The sequence below is a fragment of the Camelus bactrianus genome, chromosome 1 (genome assembly GCF_048773025.1).
Source record: "Camelus bactrianus isolate YW-2024 breed Bactrian camel chromosome 1, ASM4877302v1, whole genome shotgun sequence".
Classification (NCBI taxonomy): Eukaryota; Metazoa; Chordata; class Mammalia; order Artiodactyla; family Camelidae; genus Camelus; species Camelus bactrianus.
In genome coordinates, this window is record NC_133539.1 from 63,548,990 (window position 1) to 63,570,648 (window position 21,659).

A 21,659-nucleotide genomic window follows, 5' to 3' on the forward strand; every position below is an offset into this window, starting at 1 on the left:
TGCAGGAGACTGGCTAGCAACAAAGAAAGAGATAGAAAAACAGCCAGAATCAGACACGAATTACAAAGGAAGAGCAACTGGGCCATTTAGTGGAGGGTACTCCAGTCGCTCTGAGGGCAACACATTATTCCAGAGCAGAGCTGGAGGTAGATAATGAGCCAGGTGGATAGTGATGACCCGGGCTGCCCAAAAGTCGACGTTATGCGTAATATTGGTTTGGCTTGCGGTCCCTTGATAGCAGAGCTTGGTGCAAGGGCTTGGATGCAGTTTAATTGGTAGGTGATCCCAGGAGGCAGGCCCATGAGATAGGGAAGGAGGAAAAACCAGCACTCAGGTGACTGTGGAAGCTGCTCTGGGCAACAGGTCTGATTCCGTACGTACTGCTTGGGAAGCGTCAGACCGCCTCCAGGAGGTGGAGCGGTTGGTTATCCACCAGCCCCCACCAGCTCCCATCCCCCCACACTTCCGGGAAGTGGGCCCGGGAGGCCGAGGGGCGCAGAGAGGGTGAAAAGCCGCTTCACACGGAAGCTGCGGCTGAGAAAGTGGCGGGATGAAGGCGTCTGCTGCGACCACCCAGTTTACAGCAGCGGCTGCGATGTAAGGGGTGTAAATGTTAAAACGTTTTTTTATCGATTAACGGGGCACCGTACTCAGTTATCCAGAAGCTGAGCCAATCCAGAATGGGCCTTCAAGAGGTCCCTGGGTTCACTGTGTCCGTGCGAATGCTGAAACAGCCCGTGTGCTGGCGGATATGTTCATGTCGGAGCAAGAACCTATGGGAGCTGTTCTAAGCAGAGATTTTTCATTAATCCTGGCACCAGCCCTCGGGGCACTTAAATGCCACTCCTGGTGCCACAGTCCTTCTGCAGCTTCCCTGGAGCCGCGATGGCGTCATTCCACAGACGTTTCCTGGTGTCCTCCGTCAGGCTCCCCAGAAGCGGACCTTGAGATGAGAGTCCAGATGCAGGTGATTTCGCATCAGGAAGCAGTCCGCGGAGAGACTGGTAAGAGAGCGGGGGACGAGAACACGGGACAAGGTGGGAAGTCGAGCAGTACTCGATTTCAGGCGGAGAACCAGCCTCAGCCCCATCCCGCAGCAAAGCTCTAGGGTGTAAATTATTTCCCACTTTGCCCCAACTGGCCCCAGTGGTGGGAAGACAGCTCTGCAAAGAGTCACAAGTGCCTCTGTCAGGGGTGAAAGCACCCAGAGGCTGGGGAAGGGTGCACGGGAGCAGCGAAAGTGGCCCTGGGGATCTGGGGACATCGCCAGTGTCCACTACAGTTTGGCCCTCCTCTGTGCCCCGCGCTGGGCTAAGGTGTGGTTTTGCCCTGTCTGCCTGGGGAAGAGCTGCTTTTGGTTACTCCCGTCCCCAAGGGCAGTAGACCCTGGGAGACCCTATAACCATAAGGACCTCAGTTTCTGAAGTGTAAATGAAGGGGGTTGGCTTGCAAGACATACCTCGCTGTGGTGGTTACTGAAGTTTGATGTTGTGGCCCGTCTATACCGAGAGAGCGCACTTTTTAGTCTTTATCTGTTGTTTCTGATTTTTTATCTAGAGATACATGATTACAATTCTATTATAAAGTTGGTGATGAGACAAATTGTTTTATTAGATAGTAAAGTGGAATCCTAGGAGCACTTTACTGATGTAAATTCAATCCTGAGATCTCAGGAGGAAAGTTGAGAGCAGTGCCAGAGAGAAAGGGGGAGGAAGTGGGGCAGCTGGTTGACTTTAGGTTGATTTTTTTTAAAAACTGAAGTGTAGTTGATTTACAATGTTTCAGGTGTACAGCAAAGTGACTCAGTTATAGATAAATATAAAAAGAATATTCTGTTCTATTATAGTTTATTACAAGATGTGAATAATATAATTCCCTGTGCTATACAGTAGGTCCTTGTTGTTTATCTATTTTATATGTGGTGGTGAGTATCTGTTAATCCAAAATTCCCAATTTATCTCTCCCACCTCCTTTCCCCTTTGGTAACCATAAGTTTGTTTTCTATGTCTATGAGTCTATTTCTGTAAATAAGTTCATTTGTATCATTTTTTAAGATTCCACATATAAGTGATATCATATATTTGTCTTTCTCTGTCTAACTTATTTCACTTAGTATGATAATTTCTAGATCCATCCATGTTGCTGCAAATGACATTATTTCACTCTTTTTTATGGCTGAGTAGTATTCCATTATGTATATGTATATATACACACACACACCACATCTTCTTTATCCATTCATCTGTTGATGGACATTTAGGTTGCTTCCATGTCTTGGCCGTTGTAATAGTGTTGCTATGAACATTGGGGTGCATGTATCTTTTTGAATTAGAGTTTTCATCCATTCAGGATATATGCCCTAGGTTGATATTTTTAGGGTGATGAGATAGTTGAGGCAAATTAGGCTTAAGAACAAAAGATAACTGCTGCTTAAAGACAGGACAAAAGAAGTGTCACTAGTCAAGCTACAATATCATCTGGCTGTGGCCCACCCACACTGCGAAGAGCACAAAGGCCAGCTTTTTCCGTGGAGTGAGTAGCTGTTATAGGGCGAGGGAAGCCCTTGCTTTGTGAGCTCATTCGCAGAGGAGAATCCACCATGACCAGATCAACCAGGCAGATTGTGGCTGTAGCTCTGCTTTCTGGAGCCCATCTTGGAAGGAGGGGCTTTTTGAGTAATGAGAGTTTCCCTGCCTGTCTCAGGGCATCCATAAAGTATATTGGCAGGACATGGGGACACTCTCAATCGTGTGCTCCTGGCTGACCCATTCTGTGCCTGGGAAGGACGGTGAGCCCCAAAGAATGCTTGGGGCCGGGGTCGGGTCACGGCGGAAGCCTGAATGCCAAGCAGTCATTAGGGGAGATTGATGGAGGGGAGCTTGCTGCGGGGGGAGGCCCCGGAGGTCTGCTGCAGTTTCATTGCGGTTATTTATGGCTGAGCTGGGGCGTCAGAAACGGGTTGACAGCTCGCTGTAAGCTGACCTGGCTGGCGCACAGCCTGCAACCTTCTGCCTGCCCATCCCTCAACTTGAGGAATGTCAACCTCCAAGACAGTGACCAGACGCAGGAGGTGTGGAAGGAAAGATTCCAGAATGCATCCTAACCCGCAGACCTCTTTATCCAGAGAGAGGCACGCGTGTGTGTGCGCGCGCGCACGCAGGACACATGCTTGTACCCCCCCTAAATGTTTATATAAGCAGACATTGGTGAAATAGAGCACAGCTGACTGGATTCTTCTTTCGTGGTACAGGGGAAGGGAACACAAATAATCCCAAACTGCAAGTAATCCAAAATCGGTTCTTCGTAATTAGTTTGGGGAATGTATACTAAAGGGTTTTTATTTATTTGCCTTCTTGGTTTGTTTTTGCTGTGTGTGTTTCTTTTGGCAACAGAAGTACCAATCTGATCCTATTTAATTTATCTGAGCTTTGTTTTCTGTGCTCAAGGGATGCTGTGGGTCAAGGAGGTCCAGAAATGTCCTGGGTGCTAGGGGCTAACTGAGATGGTTACTGAGATGATCAGACATCTGTGGATGGTCCGGTCCGCCCCAGGGACAGACAGCAGGACCCACCACTGTGATCAGCAGCAAGCTGGACAACAGTGACCAAAGCAGGGTGAGGGGCAGTGGTGTGCAGGCAGAGGTCCAGGCTGGAGTTCTGGTGTGGCTACTTCCTTGTATGAAATGGGCCTTGTCATCCCTACTGGGTCTGCCTCAACCACCCTTTGGAGATCAAGGAAATGAGGTGGGAGAAATTGCTTTGAAAACTGTAAAGCATCTCCACCCCCCCACCCATGAGTTCTGTATCAGGAAATTTCTCTGCCTGGAGGACCTTCTAGGGAAGGAAGTGCTCGCCCATGGGCAGAGGCCAGAAGTCTAGTCTGGGCAACAGATTCTGTGTTAGGGGCCCTTGGGAGGGAGGGCAGCTCCCTGAGGGGCTAAGCCTCGGGGAGGGGAGTGGGTGGCTGCCCAGGGCCCTGCAGGGCTCTGGGGAAGGAGGAGAGAGGTAGTGGTGCTCCCTGAGAAGGAAGCCGCCTGTGTTTGGAGGATGCTCTGGAGTCAGAGTGTGAGAAGGAAAAACAAGTCCACTCTGTAGTTCCAGGAGGCCACTGAGCTGAAAAGCCAAAGGGGGATCACTGCCCTTGGGTCCCTTTATGTCCCATCATCTATTTACTCCACAGCAAGCTCCATAGTAAGAGATCACAGTCTAATGTGACCAGTTCATAAAACCTTAAAGGTTTAGATGAATATATTCTCACCAACTTTCACTTAAAAAAAAAAAACCAGATTTTACATCTTTAGAGCTGCAGCTCAAATATGTCTGTCACCTGGGAATTCATTTCTAATACCCCCAATCGTTTCTCTCTTATTTCCTGACTTTTCGTTGAATGCACACTGCGGAGTGCTCTATGAGTAGTAAGCAGTGTGGCTGGCCTGGGCCGTGAGGGTGGAGGGTGGTCCCTGCCGCCGTGCTCACGGTCTGGAGGGCAGGTGGGGCTGTCAACCAACAGTTCCAACTTCAGGAGCAAATGCCTCAACAGAGAGGAGCCCTAAAATATAGTGGCTTGAAGCAGCAGTAATCATTTATTATCTCTCAGGGATTCTGCGGGTCAGCACACTGATGGCAGGATGGGGACAGTGCGTTGATGACACCACGTGGGGCCTTCCCTGGGGTGACCTGAAGGCACTCACTGTGGGTGCTGGCTGTGGGCCTGTGGCTCTCCCTGTGGTCCCGCTTCCTCGCAGCATGGAGGCTGAGGTCCAAGGCAGGTGTTGAGAGGGAGAGAAAGAGAGAATATGAGAACCAGGCAGAGGGCTGTCATTTTTCTGACCTGTCAGGGCAGTCATGAGTCCCCCCGGGGTGCAAGGGGATGGGACACAGACTCACCTCTCCGTGGGAGGAGTAGGTCCTACTGCCAGGAGTTCCTGCTGGATGCATAAGTACATGGGAGTGGCACTCTTTGGAGAATACCATCTGCCACGCCTGTCTAGGACAGGGGGTCTGGGGGTTATGGGGTCAGGGGAGGCTTCCTGGAGGAAATGATCCTTGAACTGAGTCTTAAAGACTGGAGGAAATAAGATGTGTGGGAGGGAGGAGAGGGAAGGAGAGGGAGTCTGGGTGGAGAGGCAGCATCCACCGAGGACCGAGGAATTGAAGAAACCTGGAGCGCTGGGGGCAACTACAAGCAGTTCTGTGATCCTGGGGCCGCTTGTGTGGGGCCAGGCATGGTGGGAGGTGGGGCTGCAGAGTGGAGGGGCTTAACCTGCAGTTCAGGAGCCCCTGGGGTTGTCAGTTCCTCTAAGAATCAGACCCTTTCCCTGGAAAGAGTACCTATAGGATTCTGTATATCATTTCAGGGACCAAGGTCAAGGTGGGTCCCTGCCCCACCAACCCAAGGGGACCTCCAAGATCCCTTCATGTCCTGTGTTGTGTGGAGCCAGCTTGGGCCCCACACTTGCCAGTGGCTTCTCTGCAGGCGTATGGCACCTGAGGGGCCCTGGGAGCACATCAGACTCAACCCAAAAGCCTCACCCAGCCACTGGCGTCCCTGAGCCCCAGTTAGAGCGGGCATCTGCTTGGCATCCTGGTCTTCCTGGTGTAGATAGCACCTCACGGTTCACAAAATGCTCCTACATGGTTTCTCTTCTCCCAATGGGGGAGGCATGTTCTCACTCTACGGATGGGAAACCAAGGCCCAGAGAGCATTGTTCACTTGCCCAGAGTCACACAGCTAGTTGCTGTCAGAATAGGGATGCTGATGTGGGTGTGACCACCTCTCCGGGCCAGCCCATTTCCACCGCAGCATCCTTGTTCCTGACTCGGGGCCTGGCATGTCACTGAGCCACCTGACACCACCCTGCCCTGCCCCACCCACGGGGCTCAGATCCCGGACAGTGTGACTCAGGCCTGAGTCAGCTTTTGCCTCTGCTGGAAAACCTCCAAAAGAGCCACGCTAATCCTTCCACACCTGCTTCTCCAGCCCTCCGAGCCTATGTCTCCAGTGCAGCCTGGATCCTCTTCCAAGGAGGCCACTCACATGCCCCACGTTCAGATCTGCGCTCACCTTGGCTGCCTCCTCTAGTGGTCCTGGGCGAGGCCTTTCCTGTCTCTGGGCTTTCAAGTAGGCTGAGCCAATAGCAGGTGGGCGGAGAGAAGCCAGGGTATTTCTTCCCTTCTCTCTGTTCTAGGAAGCGTCTCCAGGAGGTCTGGGTCTCCTCCTTGGCCCCAGCTCCCCCGGCACAGGCCTGCTCTGGTTTCTGCTGGGCCGGATGCTCCTGGCCTCCCAGCTCTCATTAATGTGGCCTCCGTTTTCATCCTCCTTCTCTCGACGGGGCCCGTGCTAACCTCTGTGCTGCCTCAGCATCTTACGCAGCTTCTCAGCTTTGAAATCACTATGCAACCGATCCCCCATGTTGAATTCCTTCTGCTTAAGATACCGACACACTTCCTGCTGCTCAACTGGACCCCTGACTGAGACCATTCCCTTCCCAGGGGATGGCACCAAATCAGTGTTCAGTCACTGAGCTCGCCTCCCCACGCCCAGCTCGTCTCATCACTGAGTCAGAAGACTGCTCTGGAGGCCTCTTGAGCCCAGCCTCCCTGCCCTCCCCTCTGCTGCCGCCTTGGGTGAGCCCTTAGCACCTCTGGCCTGGCAGACCCCAGCAGCCTCCCACCAGGGCAGCTGGCCAGCCCACCTTCCCCACAGGGGCCCTGGGGGCTTAGACAAGGCCCAAGGGCCTAGACTTTAGAGCTAGCCTTTCCCACGCTGCCTTCTGGACCTGGCCATCCTCCACACGCCCCCTCCTCCCATCGTGCACCCCACCCCCACCCAGACACCACATCTGAAACACACCACGCAGAGCCCTCCACCGACTGTTCACCTGTTCCGTCTGTCCAGACCACCCCCCCTTTTCTACCGGTAAATGTCTCGATTCTATAAGACCTACAGCAGATGCCGTCTCTTCTAGGGGAAACACATCGCTCCCCATTCTGCCTTCCATGGCCCGGGGTCTGCCGCCTTAAGAGCCCTTCTCACACGTGATGTGAGTTTCACAGGGCTGGGACCCTGCCTGCGCCCTTCTTGTCCCCAGGCACCCAGCCCTTATGCCAGAAGTCAGGGAGTCTTTTGTTGGTTGGAATTGAAAGTGCTCTTGGGCTCAGCTGGCCCCCCAGTCCCTGGGTGCTGGGGCCTGCCCAGGTCCCTCTCCTGTTTGAATAATCCTCCAGAGCTAGGGGCCTCTCCTCTCTTGACAGCAGGGCAGTTCATTTCAGTGACACCCTCAATGATCCTGGTTAATGTTTAATTTCAGTTTTTTTGTTTTCTGTAAAGCTGGTAACAGGGTGGTATAGCTGAGAATGTAAAAGACAACAAGAGGAAAACAAATACCTACCCATTTTTACTTAACAGTTACAAATTGGTTATCCCCATCCCCAGCTTTTGGGAAATGAATAGAAATAAAGGCAGAATGTTAACCTGATACAGACCAGACTGTTAGTGATTCTCTCACCACAGGCTTTAAAGCTAGAGCTTTGCACATTAGCAGTTTGCTAGACTCTAGAAAGACTCAGTCTTCCTGAAACGTCCATCAGTGTCTGTTTCCTGCATCACCAGTCAGATGGCTTCCTGTGGGATTCTGGATAAAGCCCAAACTCATCAATGTTAAATTCAAGTCTCCCTGCCCCTTCTCTGCCTTGGCTGCATCTTTTCCAGCCAGACATCCTGTTTACAGAGCCCAGACAGGACATGAGGTTAGGGTCTCACCTCTGTACCTTTTGAGGATGGGGTAGAGGAATGGTTAGGAGTGTGAGGTCCAAATGTGGACACATTCAGGCTCCTTCATGCCCTGGCTGTGATGGCCATGCGCCTCCAGGAAGCCTGCTCTGATTTCCCTGACCCACACTGTGCATCCCTCCTCCCACTCCCATGGGCATCCAGACCTCCTGTCTTGTGTTATCTGTTCCATTGTCACTTATTCATGTGTCTATCTACCTTCTCCACCTGGGCTGTGTGTGCCCCTCAGAGAGCCTGCATGAATAATGGCCAAAAAAGATGAAAACCCACCATGAGCTGTGGCCAGAGCTGGCCATCCAGCCAACTTTGGTGACAGGATGCTTAGTGTATACAGATCTGTCTGAAAGAGAGGGACCTGTAAGATAGGCTTTGATCTGTCTCTTTTCCCTGATAATTCAGAATAATCATGATCAAAAAATGGGTATGCGTGTCAACACACTTAGGGGCAGTGGCTGACACTCAGCCCTCAAACCCGGCCCCTCCTGAGCCATCTTGTGCAGCCCACCTCCCACCACCTTCTCTGTTGTGGTTTTCCTGTGTTTCCACTGCCTGCCTCAGCGCACTCCCCAGCAGACAGGACAGGAAGGACCTGGGCCTCCACAGTCCCCCTTGAGTTCACGAGGTGCCTGCCCTGTGGATGAATAAGATCGTAACTCACAAGGGTCACCCCCTGGGGAGGAAGAAGGAATGTTTATGAATATATGACATTTGAGGTGCCCACAGTGATTGACCCTGGGCAAGTTCCTTCCCTGCTCACTTTGGCCCATCTGTCATGCAAGAGAGTTGGACCAGGTCATCTGGAACATTCCATCCAGCTCTCTGATCCAGAGATTTGGGGGCGGATGTAAAGAGGTTTTGCCAGCCGTCAACACAGCCTGATCATATCAGGCCTGAGCAAATGGTGTTTAGAAGCAGCACTTACAAACCCTAATGTCATACCAATCGCCTGTATCTAGATAAAATGTAGATTCTGATTCAGTGGGTCCCGGGTGGGGCCTCCAATCTGTGTTTCTAACAAGCTCCCAGGTGATACCAATGCTGTGGTGCCTGGCCCACTCTCTGAGTGATCGTTTAGCCCAGGTTCTCGAGGTGGGTCCTGGGAACTTGCTGGAGCTAACGAGGTCCCACCACAGACAGAAGCTCCAGGGTGGCGCCCGGCAGTCCGTGTTTTAACAGTCTTGCAGGTGATTCTGATGCACGCCCAAGCCACTGAGTGAGAACCACCGCTTTAAGGGAACTGGTTCTGAACTCGGCCATACATAGGAAACAACTCTAGGGTTCTAAAACCTACTGGCACCCGGGTCCCGTTCCCAGGGATTCTATTTAATTGAGATGGGGTGCCGCCTGGGCAATGGGATTTTTTAAAAGCTCCCCAAGTGACTGTACTGTGATCTCCACGAGTGTTAGACTGTATCAAAGGTGTCAGGCCCCACACCTAGGCCTGCGGGGCTTCTGGACGCTCTCTCCGAGCCATGGCCACTAGGGTGCGCTGTTGCGCCGCCTGGGAGGCCGGCCGGCTGGCGGCTCAGACTCTTCCCCGCCCGCGGCTGGAGCAGCTCCGGGGCTGTGGGGCCGGCGCCTGCGGGAGCGGCTGCTGGCCCAGGCGGCCCTTACCCGAGCATCTGTACCTAGTTAGTGCTGGCCGAGGCCCCATTGCGCTTGACGTCAGTGATGTGCTCGGTGCTGAGGAGATGCGGCTGTTGCAGCCGCTTGGCACACGTTGCTTCACCCGGCCAGCCCTGCCGCCCACCTCCTCCAGGCAGGACACCAGGCTCACCTTAATTACCGAGACTTTGTTCGCGCTACTCCCGTGACGCGGGAGCCCCTCTCCATTTCCACTGGACTGGGGGCACCAGTACCCTTTCCTATCTTCCTGCAGCAGCGCCGTGCCCCTCCCCAGCCTTGTCAGGAACCTTAGGGGTCTGGGGTATCTCTCAGTCCTGAGTCCCCCAGGACTGCATCCTCAGATCTGCCAGGTCAGCTGCAGGAACCAACTCTTTTACTTTTCTTTCTCCTGACTTCTCCCTGGCTCTACCCTGCCCTGTCGCCTGCGCCTTTTCTCTCTTATCTGAGTTGTGTGGATCAGATATTTCAAGCTGTTATGTTTTTCTACGCAGGAGTGGAAGAGATGGGGCCAGAGATTGCCTCGGATTAATACGACAGATAAGGCAGTGCTATTTGTAAGGAACCGTTGTCTATGTTGTGGGGAGGAGTAAGGTGAGTTCTGGTTGTTGATGCAAGTTTAATTGTAAAAAATTCTTCCTTTAAGCAGGGATGGGGGTTTATTCTGCAGGAGAGAGCCCAGTCAGGTACAGTGATGCTCTCCTGTCTAGCTTTCCGCACTGGCTGAGGACGTCCCTGGAGTAGCTTTTCCCAGCCAGGATGTCAGAGCTGCCTTTATCATAAACGCTCCATTAGCGATGCCTTTGTTATAAATGCTCCATTTCACCCCTGCTATTGCTCCCCTCCCCCGTGTTTGATCTTCTGGGCCCCTGCGTGAGATTTCATCCGGAGAAAGGCTTTGTGGGTAAAGCAGCTTGAACACCTCTGGTCTGGATGATGCCTGATGACCCTTCTGGCTTTGACAACATGCAATTCTAAGAGGAGGTAACGCTGGGAAGCCGGAGGCAGGCTCTAACCTTGACCTTGAGTGCCTGTTTCTGGTTTCTTCCATTTGGCACCCCTGCCCCCATGACCAGTCAGTGAGGTGGACACTCCCTGCAGCCCCAGGACGGGGAGAGGCTGCTGGGATATTTATTGCAGAGGGATACAGACCCTCCACACTGGGCAGGTGGCAGGGAGCCAGGCCAGCCCTGATGGGGAAACTGAGGCCCAGAGAGGGGAAGGGACTTGCTCAGGGTCACACAGCTGGTTCTCAGCAGATCCCTTCTCAAGCTAATTCCTCAGAAGCCCCTACCAGGGCCGCTCAGAACTTCTACCAGGTGTGCGGTTGGACATTATTAGGCAGTGCTGAAAGGGTGATGGCTGGGTTCCAAAGGGAGCCGGTTTGGTTTAATTTGAAGGATACTAGTCTCGCCTTGAATCCAGATGAGTGACCCTTGGCCAGAGGCAGATGTCCTTCCAGGGCTCAGCCTGACCCTAGGGACAGCAGACCCAAGGGGGATTCTGTCTAGAAAGAGCCACCCGAGGGCTCAGAGGGGATTTCACCTGCCAGGTTCCAGCCCCTACAGGGGACAGATGGCCAGGGAAGAGGTGTGGGAGGTCAGTACAGACTCTGCACCTTCCAGCGTAGCCTCTGAAAGTAAAGGTCTGAGCCTTGAATTGAATCTCAGCCTCTCAGCCAGGGGGTGGGGTAGAGGGCGGCCAAGGGGAACCAGGCAGCCGTGCGTTCGGGCCAGTTTCCCTTCTGCCTCGGCAGCGGCAGCGCGTCTGGCCCAAGCCCAGCTGGAAATCAGGGACTCATGAAACAGCAGCTTGAGGAGGACTAGGGAGATTCGTGCTCTTGTCTTGTGGGTAAGAAACTAGTGCAGGGCAGGAGAGGGACGGGCCCGAGGTCCCAGCAGCAGAGTGGAGCTGGGACACAGGCTACGGACTCCTGTTTTCCATGTAGATGGAGGCTCTGACCCCACTCTACAGGGGCTGCCTCTTTCCCTCTCCCTGGGTTGTGTAATGTGTATCTGTGTGTGTGTATGTGTGTAGACATTTCCTGTTTTCTGTTTCTGCCTCCAATTCCTATCAGCTTCATAAAACCCAGCGAGAAAAAATTCTAAAACGTCAGTCACCTAGTCCAGGATCACTGTCAGGAAATCCTGTTCCCCTCTGGCCCAAATCTCCCATACTCTGGTTTAAGTCCCTCCAGGTGGGGCTGGCAGGGTCAGTGGGACTTACTCCAAGGGCCCCAGGGAAACTGCTTGCGCTGTTTTGCCAGGAATACTTGCTTCCACACTGCAGTCTCCAAACACGTGCTCTCTCTGCCTGAGGTCTTGAATGATGCTGCTTTGATGGGGGTGTGATCCCAGCGAGTGATTTATTGTCTGTTTACTCAGAGAGCGCTTGTACATTCCTGCTGGTGGGAAAGGATGGAGGGACAGTGGGAGGTGAACGTGTGTCCTCTGCGCTGCAGAGGGAGCCAGCAGGGATGCCTGACCCACTCGCCCTGACGAGTGGCCTCCGTTAATTCCTCCTCCCTGCCTCTCTCCACCTGATGAGAAACAGAATGCACTTCTCCCTGAACCTGGGAGGCTTCAGGCACATTTTCTGCTCAGAGGCCATAGAATATAAAATTCTACCCAGAAGATGAGGAAGGAGGAAAGAATTACGCTGGTGGCGCAGTGCTCGGTGCCAGGTCTGTGCTAGACCCTAGGGTGGAGGTATCGCCTCCTGTTCACAGATGACAAAGCTGTTGCTCAGGGGCCTAACGTGTCTGAAGTCATACAGAAGCGAGTGAGTTGGGATCCAAACTCTCGGTGGGCTAATATCAACACTCATGCTCTTCCTCCAAGAGTACACCCTGGGCCCCCTGCATTAAAACCTCTTCCTCATTAAGTCTGTCCTTTTAAACAGATATTACCATCCCAGGCTGTTCCAGGCTCATGAGAGTCAGCAGTGGACAAGGCAGGTCCTGCCTTCATGGAGCTTCCGTGACTGGGGAGACCAAACAAGTATGAGAAACAAGGCAATCATACAGTTGTCTTAGCCAGCCTGGGATGCTATAATAAAATACCATAGACGGGATGGCTTAAACAGACATCTATTTCTCACTCTTCTGGAGGCTGCAAAGTCCAAGACATAGGTGCCAGCAGATTTGGTGTCTGGTGAGGGCTCTCTTTATGGTTTGCAGATGGCCACCTTCTTGCTGTGTCCTCACACGTGGAGAGAGAGCTCTGATCTCTTCCTGTTCTTACAAGGGCACTAATCCCATCATGTGGGCTCCACCCTCATGACCTCATCTATACCTAGTGATCTCCTAAAGGCCCTGCCTCTAAATGCCATCGCACCAGGGGTTAGGACTTCACTTAGGGGGGATACAAACATAGCAATGGTGTACTAGACGGTGATGGTAATGTGAGGAAAAGGAGAGTGGGATGGGGGATGAGAAGTGGGGAGGTGGTGTGTGGGTTGTGATTTTCAATATAATGGTCAGGAGAGGCCTTACCAAGAAAGTACCAGGGCTTCAACGAGATAAATGTTTTGCTGTTGAGCCTGCACTTCCTGTGCCCACTTCAGACCCACGCATTCAGAACCTCTGGGAATGGGGTCTGGGAATATGCATTTTTCACAAGTCTTTCATACACACTTAAATTTGGAAATCCCTGTTCTGTGCCCTGGTGCTTCTTCTCCAGGCAAAAGACTTACCTAACAGGTCAGGGAATATTTGCCCGAATCTAGGTGTGACTAGGAGTTCAAGAATGAAGCTGGAATCCAGGGTCCTGAAGACGATTCCCTTTGTGACTTGATAATTGGCTAATACTTAGTAGCCAAAATACACAAAATGCCCTCGTGGTCGTGGCTGGGTCTGGAAGGATCTATCAGTGCAGGGTAGGATGCTGATGGTGTCCAGTCAAGGTGGAGTCCAGGTTATTGAAGCAACAGGCTGGTGTCATGAGAAGGAGCATGGCTCAGAAGACTTGGGTTCTAGATCACAGTCAACTGTGGTGAGCTTGAGCAAACCATTTGCTTTGAAGAACTTCAACTTCTAGGTTTGTGAAATGGATCTACTAAAGTTTCCGCTACTTATATCTCAATGCTGCCTTCACCTGAGCTACCAGCCAGGCAATCTGTGTATCCATCTATGCATCTACCCACCCCATCCATCCATCCATCCATCCACCTACCCTCCCATCCACCCACCCATCTATCCATCCATCCACCCATCCACCCATCCATCCATCCACTATCACCACAACCATCAGTATCCTCATTTCATTATTTATCAACATCTCTGGTGTGGCCCATGTTCAAATCTACAAAGTCCTAGAACTTACTGTAAAGTAAAGGAATTAGGCCTGAACAAACAATGAAGAAAAATTATATGGAGAGTAATTAACTGGGATAGTGAAATCTGTCATCTTAGAAGAACTCTTCAATGAGGTCCAAAGGTGGAGTTCATGGGAGAGCCAGACCAGTGCCTCATAACTTCAGTTGCAGTGAAAGCTGCGGTGGAAGGCGGCTTCAGATTCCCCTGATGGCGGGGAGCCCTGCCTCAGTGCCCAGCCCGATTAACTGTTGGCTTCCCAGTTGCTGAATCCAGCCAAAAACATCCTCTGCTGTTTGAAGTGCTTATTGGAAAAGCAGATTTCATCTTGGCTGGAGCTTTGAGCAGTTCCTTGTGTGGGGTACTCCCCAGGGCTGTAATTGAACACAAGAAAGCATCGGCCTCCTTTCGGCATTCTTGCTTTCATCTCCAAGTCACATTTTAAATTTTATATTTTAAAAACGTCAGGGAAAGGGGCCAGCATGGCTCACGCAGCCACTGGTGCCAGAACCCCCAACACGGCAGCTCCAGGAGCGACGGCTGCGGCGGATTAGAAGGGGGAGTAAGGACCAGACAGCGTAGTGGTGCTTCACGCCAGCTTCTGGGAGCTTGAAAAGTGCTGCAGAGGCTGGGCCTTAGTGTGATGTGGGCTTTGCAAACAGGAGTCCCGAGGGTGCAGACGAGACCCCACTCTCAGTAGTCCAGTTGGAGGAAAATTTTCTAAAAGCCTCAGAAAACAGGAGAATCTGAAGCCTGCTTGGACACCCACTCAGGGGCTGACTGGCCTGATCGGCAAGAAACACTCTGCCTTCCCAATCCAGATCCCTTGTGCTGCTGGGGAACCTAATTCCAGATCCTTCTGTCATGTTGACCACGAGTGGGAGAAAACCTTGAGGGAAATGGCCCATGCTCTGTTCTTTTTCCTCCAGATGCTCCCTTTCCCAGGACCTGGGGCAGGATTCTGAAAACAGTAGGTGTCTAAGGGTTGTTTATTAGATGACCTCTCCCATGAAGAAAGATTGCAGTTAGGCAAGGCACAGCCTCTTCCTGCAAGCCTTAGTAAGACCATTATCTTCTCCAGGGGCCCCTGTGAGACAAAAAACTCCAAGCTTCAAGCGTCATGGAGGATTGAAGTACAATAGCATCCTGGAGAAGGAAGAGCCCTCACAGTTTAGACATACACCCAAGTACCCAGGCTCTTAGCCCAGCTTCCCCCTTGCACAGGACTCTTGTTGCATCTTGTGCCCCACTATGACCGCTTGATCATTTTCAGGAATTTTTGTTTATGGGAAATCATTATTATTTATGCAGCTGTTTCCCTCTCGTCGTGTAGGATCCTGCATTTATCTGTTTGATGCTAAGGTCATTGATACCTTGTGTTTTGCCAAAAATTAAAAATTAAAAAATTGAGTGCTTTCAACAAGGAACATACATTCAGTAAGGTGACTAAAATCGTCATCCTACTTTCAGGACCCCAGGAAGGAGAAGGGAAGTAAATATACAAAACTTAACTATTATTAAATTTAACCCTGAGGTCCCTAGTGGCCAAGAAAAAAAGGGGAAAAGTAGGTATTTTGGTTCCTTAGGGGAGATAAAATTTATCTTGTTTTTGAGCTCTCAGAGAAATTTTTCAGGGACTCCAGCAGAGTGAGGCAACGGGCCAGTGTGTCAAAAGCAGTTTTATGCTAAATGCAGAAGGAGTTCGCACAAGGATATTTTCTATTGTGGCCTTAACCAACATTTAGGGCAGCTCTGTGATACCTGGGTAGTTTGAGGCAATCTTAGGGGGTACAGTGGAGTGTAGGGAATTGTAAGAGGACTAATAAAATCATCTGGCCTGTACATCATGCATTTCCTACTTAAGGGCACTTTGGGTTAGATCTGTAGCAAAAAAAGAACAGCCAGCTACCAAAGGTGTAGGTCAGAATACATCTCAGGGGAATCATTAACTCTGCACATGGCCAACCCCTTCCCCTCACATCCCCCACCAGTGAGCAGAAAATGAATCATCTGGTTAAATCAGCTACTGCCTGTGTCTGGTGTTGGTGCCTGTGGGCGCGTAGGTGTTTGAGTGGGTGTGGACACAAGCCCTTCCCCTGTCCTACCTCCTCCCGCACCCAGAGCACACCCCACCCCAGAGAAGACTCAGCAGCCTGCAGTCAGCGCCTCTGTCTGTCAGCAGTTGATTCTGATAACCTTGATGACTGGCCCCAAAATAGAATCTTTGCAAGGTCTGAAGATGATTAACTCTTTGGAAGAACAAGAGGATGGTTTCTGAAGGTTCAGGGTGGACAGACTGTGGGCGATAGCCTTAATTACCCCAACTAAATACTCAGGACAGAGCCAGGCAAGGCGACAGCATCGGGGGAGGAGTCTTAGCTCCGTGGCTGCAGGATTCCTCCTTGGACCGAATTGAGCTCCCCTGAGCTGAACACTGTTCCTGGACCCCCACAGCCCTGTCCTTTGATGGTATTTTTTTCCCCTTTGAGAGGCATTGACTTTAGAAAATTTAGAGGATTTCTTCATTTATCCTTAGCTGAGGACCTAGTGTGTTCCAGGCACTGTGCTAGGCTTTGGATGTGATGACAGATTCCCTGCCCTGGAGAAGGTGGAGAAATCCTTCTGTTAACCGCTCCCCCACATACAATTATGAGGTGATGTGATCTCATATGTGATGAGAACATAATAGGAAATAAAAGTAAATTATAAAATTCTTCTTTTTCCAGACTGGCTTTCCTTCTCTGGAACCACGGCCAGTTTCATTGCTCTATTATGATCATGACTATTACTGAGGCTTGGAGTAATGGCATGGCTTTGGCTTAAAAGCTCCAAGTTTTGTTGCCACAAAGTCCCTTCTGAATTAGAAGAACAGAAAGCTGCTACCGCCCTGGGCAGCTTGGGTCCCTCTTACGCTCTCTCCAGGCGACCCTGCAGCCTGAGACCCATCCCTAAGAGGCCCCTGACCAGCCGCAGGGCAGGCCAAGCTTCCTGGCCCACGGAGGGATGGGTCCCACACCCTGTGCTCCTGAAAGAGCAGCTGGTGACTCGCGGCTGTGTTTCAGCCCCACTGAGGCTGGGGGAGCCGCTGGCATGGACGGAGGTCGTCTTGGTCACGTGCATGTCTCAAAGCCACAGCCCCCCAGTATTTTATTGTGTTGTCACACAATAAAAGAGAGACAGGGAAGTTTGGTCCTGTTCCTTTGCAAGAAACAGCACATGGTTTCTTTTCAAAACCAGTTGTTCTTGACCATTTTCTGCCTGGAAACACCCAGAGTGTTCAGTGTGGCCTGGGTGGGCAGCTGTGGCCTCACCTGTGAACTTGTTAGAAATGCACGTGCTTGACTCCACCTCAGAGCAACTGAATCAGAAACTCCGGGGGTTGGCCCAGTGGTTGGGTCTTCCCAAGCCCTCCAGCTGATTCTGCTACCACTCGTGTTTCAAGGCCACTGAGGAAGGCTGACTCACTGAGACCGTGATTGTTGGTCAGGGAGGCTCCCCTGGGGTGTGCGCCGGGTCTCTGGAACTGTGGAACTGGGGTCGAGGTGGTGCACATAGTTTGAAAGAATCCCTAAAAGGATGATGACCTCGTCCCCCTTCCCTCCCTTATTTGAAAACCATTGATCTAGAAACTAATTTTGCATGGGAAGAATCATCTCATGCAGATGTCTCGGTATTCTGATTTTTTTTAAGCTTCAGAAATGTTATGATACTGTGGGGTGTCTTGTGTTGGCCTGGAACTCTCCCTCCATAGTTCACTACAAAGACTTTTATTTTACATGCTCTGAGACTGAAAAAAAAAGGGGGTGGGGGCAGTGTTTCCTTATAGCGATTTTGGAAAATCTGTCTTGTTTAGTTTGCTGATTAGGAGTTGGTGGAGGCAATAGCCCACCCCAGAGGTGGAGACCCGCCCTTGAACCTTGTACCTCCCTCACCAGCACGGGGAGTGTGGCCCCACGGAAGGGGGCTTATCCTCAAACAAGCTTGCACGGCTGCGTTATGTTTTTTACAAGCTCCTTAAAGGAGACGGATGTCTCTTTTTATTGCCCCAGACAGGGAGAAGATAAACCTTAAGTTGTTTGGTGTTTGCAAACAGTGGTAGACCTGAGGGTTTTTTCCCCCTCTAAAAATGTCTTATTTGGGAAGCTTCCGCGGATTTAAAGAGGTGGAGGGTGTTTGAAAAGTACGGAGCGTTGACTTTCCTCCACCCCGTCTCACTGCTGTCTGCAGGTGTTCGGGCTGCTTTTACTTGCCAGGAAAACAGTAAGAGACGAGGGAGACTGCTTCTTAGAAAGCGGGTTTTCCTGTTGAAGTGGGCAGCTGATCTGGGGCACAGGCTTCACCTCTCCAGAAGGTGGTATTTCCCTTGTGGCTTCGGAGGCAGGAAGCAGGTGGCAGGGAGCTGACCCCCACTGGCCTCCAACGGCGGCTGCTCTGAGCTCCCCATACTGCTGAGCGGTTTCTAGTCTCTCCAGGGAGATGGGACCAGCTGCCGTCCTCAGCAGATCCGGTGGTGCACTTCCCCGGGTGGAGACCTCTGGGCCTATGTCAGGGAACAGAGCTCTGAAAGGACCCAAAGCTGCCACTGGCTCTTTGAGCAGAGTGGGGAGGAAGCCAATTGCCCAGCGGGAACTGGGCTGGAAGGGAAGCTAGTTTCCTAATGGGATGGCCCTGCCTGAGCCCTGACCTATCCCTCACTGGGACTCATGCTCCACAGGCGTGGAATTTGTTGGTTTTGTCCCTCACATACCCTAAGCATCCAGAATGATGCCTGGCACACAGTAGGTTCTTAGTAAATATTTGCTGACTAATCATGTGAATTTTTCCCCCTCCCCCTGTCAAGCCTGCTCTCAAGCCTGATAGGGAAGGAATTAAGGTTCCAGTCCCTGGGCTGTCAGCTGCTCTCCTAGTGCCCTGGGGGCAAAGGATCTTCCATAAAGACTGTCACCCTTCTGCAGAGGTTTCCAAGGGCAGCTCCGAATGAGGGAGAGGAAGTGAGTTCCCAGCACTGGTACCAGACACCAGGCCAGGGTGTCACATGTTTTTTAGAGTTGATGGGACCAACCCCTCCCCAGCCCACTCCTCCCTAACACTCTGGGCTGGAATCCAGCACACAAGGAAAGGCTAGACAAGGTGATGTAGACACACAAGCCTTTACAGACATTTGGGGACAAAGGCTTCTCTGGCAATTTGCTTTTAAACTCACAGGTCACCCAGAAGCTGCTGACTGACTACCTGACAGGGATGCATATGAGATTCTGTGTTGGAGAGCGCTGGGCAGGATTGTGTGGAGTTTGTGGTTTTGGCTGAGTGCAGTGTGGCAGGGAACTCCCTGCCCATGGGTTCCAGGCTGTGTGATCCTTGGATGAGGACCCAGACCCTCAGACTTGAAGGACACTGCAGGATACCTGTCCTGTCCCATCCCAGGACCCCCCCCTCCACAGCCCCACAGCTCTGCCTTGGACCAGAAGATGCAAACAGTTTAAACTTCTCTTGCTGTCAAGAGAAGGTGGGGCAGGGAAGAGATTTGCCTGAGGTCACATCAGGTGGCCCAGGCAGCCTTGGGATTTGACTGCTGTGGATACAGGTGTGTTCATCAGAATGGCACCAGGCATCTGGCTGGAGAATTTAGGAGAAGGCTAACAAGCTTCAGGTCCTTTGATAATTTGCCTGTTTGAACATTCAATTATTCAATCATTCATCCTCCAATAAGTGCTTTTTGAACATCTTGCCTATGTCCAACACTGTGCGAGCACCAGGGGACTGACGGTGACAAAAGGCCAGGTTCCTGCCATCAGGAACTTAAGGTCCCACTTCCTAGCCTCTTTCTCTACTTCACTGTAGAGAAGACAAAAGCAATCAGAAGCTATCTGTGTTTCCACGTTGCCCCGTCCCACCCTGAGCCTGCGTCTGTGCCCTTGCCTCTGTCTCCGTCCTGTTACTATGATGAACTTTACACATCTGGCCAAGGCCAACCCCTCCATGTGCATGAACCATCCCATGCCTGCCTGAATCCTCATGGATACCGCTCCAGTGTCTCCCTCCTTTCTCTCTCTCTGTCTCGGGCTGCCAACCTTTCCCTCTCTACAGGGTCTCTCTTAACAGCATTCGGCCACGTGGTCATTTCCCCCATCTAAATATACCCTCTCTTGACCCTGCTTCCTCTCCCAGAAAAATGGTCCCAGAGCTCTCCTCTTTACAGCTAAACTCTTCAGATAGTTGTCCGTACCTGTCATCGCCACATCCTCCCCTCCCACACTCCCTTGCATCTACTCCAGTCAGATGGCCACTCTCAAAACTGCTCTGTCAGGGTCTCCAATGTCCTCACTTTGCTTCGCTTTGTCTTCCTGACACAGGAAGTACAAGGAGAGCATCAGGGCTCAGACCCGCAGCTCTCCGCTATCCATCATCGCTCATCTAGGCTCGTGGCTTTCAATGAGACTCATGCATGGACTCCTAGGGTTATGTAGCCTCTGAACTCATGGCCTGTTAGCATCCCTGCTTGGCAGCTAACACAAATCTCTTCCAGAACTGAGCTCCTGCTTGCCCCCCACTCCCCTCCCTGCCCCACACAAATCCCCCCTGGCCTGCAGTGTTCCCCGGCTTAGCTAATGGTAAGTTCTCTTTGGTTCTTCTTTTAGGCTCACATCTCACGTGGATTGTGTCACCAAATCCTGCGAGCTCTACCTTCAAAATTTGACACTTCTCATCACCTTTATTGCTATTACTTTGGTACAACGTACCATTATCTCTTGGCTAGAGCGTTCCAAAGGGCCCCTAACTGGTTCTTCCTGCTTTGACCCTTCCCAGTAATGCCCCTCCCTGCATTCCCTGCATTCAGTCTATTCTGCACAAAGCTTCCAGAGGAATCCTTTAAAAAAGGTTAGATCATGTCTCTTCCTTCCCATCTCACTTAGAGTGTCAGCCACATTCATCCCAAAGGCCTGTAGAACCCTATATGGTCTCTCCTTCCATTACCTCTCTATCTCCTACTACTCTCTCCCCCTTGCTCACTCTCTCCTACCTCAGGACCTTTGCACTTACTGTTTCTTCTGCTTGGAACTCTTTCCCTCCAGGATCCTTACTCAGATGTCACTTGAGTAAGGCCTTCCCTGATCACCCTATTTAAAATTGCAGCCTATCCCACTCCCACTCCCTGCCCCGCATCTCTGCTCTATTTTCTCCATTGCACTTACCACTCTTTAATTCAGTGGCATACCAATTCAGTGGTGGGGATGGGGAACCTGTACTGGGTCCAGGTAATAAGAAGATGCATTATCTGTAGAAAATTTAAAGATAACCTCGAAATGTACTAAGTTGGTCTGTTTTTTATTAGCACCATGCAGTGGCAATTCTGAACGCTGTTATTCGATACTCTTCCCCACCAGCATGATAGCTCCCGCTAACTCTCCACTATTTAACACACTGTATTTCCCTTCCTTATTGGTCCTTGTCCATTCGCTAGAACTTAAGCTCCTTGGAGGCAGGATGTTTTGTCAGTTTTGTTCACTGCTGTGTCCCCTTCTCAGTGAGCTTCAGTCTAGTGAATGAATGAAGTGGGTTGGGGATTATCAGGAGGGCTTCCTGGACAGTTCCTTGTCTAAGTGGTTGAAACAGAAGGAGCAGAAGGTACAAAAGCCAGGAGCAACTGCACTCTCAGGGTCACGAGTCAAGGGTGGGGGTCAGAATTCATGAGTGTCATCCAGCAGAAGTTCTTCCTTCATAATGTTAATGTTTGGTAAATGAATGTATTCCTTTATTGGTAGTCAGTTGAGGGTCCCTGTTGACGTCTTGCAGAGGGCCGGCTGTCACTTTCAATCAGAATGGCTATTCCCCACTCCTGCTGAAGAGCTCCAGGCCAGGGCGGTGAGCACACTCTCCCACACTCCATCAGAACCTTCTCTTATCCCTCGTGTTAAGTGTGGGAGCTGGGAGA

General features: G+C 51.4%; 1 long non-coding RNA gene across 2 annotated transcripts in view; it reads left to right on the plus strand.

The window, feature by feature from the left end:
- Positions 1-486: 486 nt before the first annotated feature.
- Positions 487-21,659, plus strand: part of LOC141577885 (uncharacterized) — a 146,545-nt gene continuing 125,372 nt past the window's right edge. For both annotated transcript variants that reach the window (XR_012507434.1, XR_012507428.1), the window contains exon 1: positions 487-1,004. This is a non-coding gene — a long non-coding RNA (uncharacterized LOC141577885). The remainder of the gene's footprint in view (positions 1,005-21,659) is intronic.